The sequence below is a fragment of the Asparagus officinalis genome, chromosome 4 (assembly GCF_001876935.1).
Source record: "Asparagus officinalis chromosome 4, Aspof.V1, whole genome shotgun sequence".
In the NCBI taxonomy this organism is placed as follows: domain Eukaryota; kingdom Viridiplantae; phylum Streptophyta; class Magnoliopsida; order Asparagales; family Asparagaceae; genus Asparagus; species Asparagus officinalis.
Genome location: NC_033797.1, coordinates 69,397,301 through 69,399,974, shown reverse-complemented (window position 1 = coordinate 69,399,974; position 2,674 = coordinate 69,397,301). Strand labels below are relative to the sequence as shown.

Genomic DNA, 2,674 nt, shown 5'->3' with positions numbered 1-2,674 from the left:
TTTTTTCTTTTACAAAATTGTTTTCATCTTTTAAGTCTTTGTTCAGAAGCATTATGCATATAAGCAACTGTTCTAACATTTTCTATCATGAGTTTAATTTCAGTAAATGCACTTTGAACAATTAAATTTAAAATATGACAGATACACCTAATATGAAAAAGATCACCATGACATGGCAATGATAAAGTTGATCTGATAAAATCAACAGCTACATTGTTATTACTTGCATTATCTAGTGAAAGAGAAAATATTCTTTCTGAAATTTCTAATTTCATAAGTTCTTCAATTATTAAATTTGCAACATTAATACCAGTATGTGACTCTTCTATTGCAATAAAAAAAACAACTCTTTTAAATATTTGCCAATTTTTATCAATCCAGTGTGCTGTGATACATAAATATCCAGTTTGTGCTCTAGATGTCCAATGCTGTGATACATAAATATCCAGTTTGTGCTCTAGATGTCCAAATATCAGAAGTTAAAGAAAATTTACAACTTAAATTTTTAAAATAAGAAATTATTTTTCCTTGTTCCTCCTGATAATATTTTAAAATATCACGTTGGCAGGTTTGACGAGAAAATTTTTTAAATGCAGGATAAAAATCATCTCTAAACATATCTTCAAATTCATCATCTTCTACTAATTTAAAAGGAAGGTTTTTAAGAATGATAAACCTGATTACGCATTTCCTGGCTCTGGCAGCGTCATAGTTCCAACTACCGAGACTACTAGAAGAGGAGGATTGAGAAATCATGGATTTTCGGATATCACCTTGAGGAGGCTGGCCTTTGTTGTGTTTATCTAAATGGCGTTTGAGGTGGTTGGTGCCGCTCTTATGATGAGCTTGAAAAATCTTGTCGCACAACGCACACTTAGCCTTCTGGGTAAGGATCCTACCATGTTCATCCTTGGTAACGTCGATCTTCTCGTAAAAATTCCACACATCGGATCTTGGCCTTTTAGGAGCTCTTGGTGCAGATTCGTCGCCACCGGATTCGAGATTAACTTCGGTAGGAGGACTCATAGTAGGAGGACTCATAGTAGGAGGACTCAATTCAGGATCGGGAGATATGTTTTGCTCTTCATAATCAGATCCGGAAGCCATTTGGGGATTGAATTAGAAAGTATAAATAAGAGAGTATAAGAGTATAAGAGAGAATATAAGAGTATAAGAGAGAAGAGATGAGTTTTTGGTGTGAAGAAAATAAATGAAAATCCCCCTCTATTTATAGAACCAGCCCTCTAGGTAAATGACCAAAATAACCTCACAAAATAGTCGTTTTTTGACCGTTTTTGGGGGCAAAACGGTCAAAGGGCCAATCTGACCGTTGTTACCGGGCCGGCCCGGCCCGGCCACATATGTCACAGATGCCCGGCCCGGCTTGTTTTGGCCCACAACGGTCACGAAAGTGACCGTTGTGGCCGGGCCGGCCTTTGCCACAACGGTCACGAAAGTGACCGTTGTGGCCGGCCGGGCTGGCCGGGCCGGCCAGCCCGGCTTAATTTCGGCAACGGTCACCATGGTTGACCGTTGCCACCGGGCCGGGCTCCGGGCCTGGGCTGCCCGGCCCAGATTGTTGCCCCGGCGTCGCCCTGTTCCGGGCCAGGGCCGGGGCCCCGATCAGGGCGCTGCGCTGAGGCAGCCCGGACCGCGGGCCCGGAACCCGGCCAGGCCCGGATTTCCGAGCCGGGCCGGGCCGGGCCGGACCGGCAGGCTTTTTGGACAGGCCTAAAAAACCTATCCTTTTGTTTGAAAAGTAATAAAGATACGATTAATTATTGGTCTGCAAGTTAAAATAATGATAAAATCATTATCTTAGAAGTAATAATATGTAGCCCGAAACCTCCAGAATGAAGATTCAGCATCTTTATCTGATAAAAATGGTCAAATTACACATAGATGGTATAAAACTCGTATAAAATAAAGCTAAAGAATAAAATATTCATCATATAGTACATGAGCATCAAAGTGACTTAAAAGAGAGAATTAATAAAACAATTTTTTTAAAAACATTATAAGTTTACATGCTTATTCATAATTTCACACAATCTTTTTAGAATCACATTTCAACAATAATCTTACCAGTAGCATGCCCCTCAATGCTCTTAGCCCAAGCCTCTTCAGCTCTCTCCAATGGATGCCTAGAGTCCACTATGGTCTTCAGCTTCCCTTCTTTCATCAACTCCACCACGTATCTCAGCTCCTCAACCTTAGGCATCAGCATTAATATCACAAGCTTCTTCTTACTAAACATCACCTTATGCACAACAGAAGTGAACATAGCTTTCACAGTTGGAGATATATCAATAACCTTCCCTTTTGCACTCAGGTTAGGCTCAAATATAGACCAAGAGACTCCAGTTGCACAGTGTATCACTGCATCGTACTTTTTCCCCGAAGGGCTCTTTAGGGTTGAGCCCTCCGGGGTTTTGTAATCAACAACTTCATCCGCACCGAGAGCTTTCACGAGTTCTATGTTACGGGCCCCACACGTGGCGGTCACGTGGAGGTTGGTAAGCTTGGCAAGCTGGACAGCGTAGAGACCGACACCCCCGGAGGCAGCGGTGATGAGGACATTGTGGAGGTCAGTGGGAGTGGTATCGAATTTGACGCCAGCGGATTTAAGTGATTGGAGAGCGGTGAGGGCGGCTGTGGGTAGGCCAGCGGCTTC

General features: G+C 42.5%; 1 pseudogene; it reads right to left on the bottom strand.

Annotated features, from left to right (window-relative positions):
• The window catches only part of LOC109837671, a 14,056-nt pseudogene continuing 13,354 nt past the window's right edge, over positions 1,973–2,674 (bottom strand).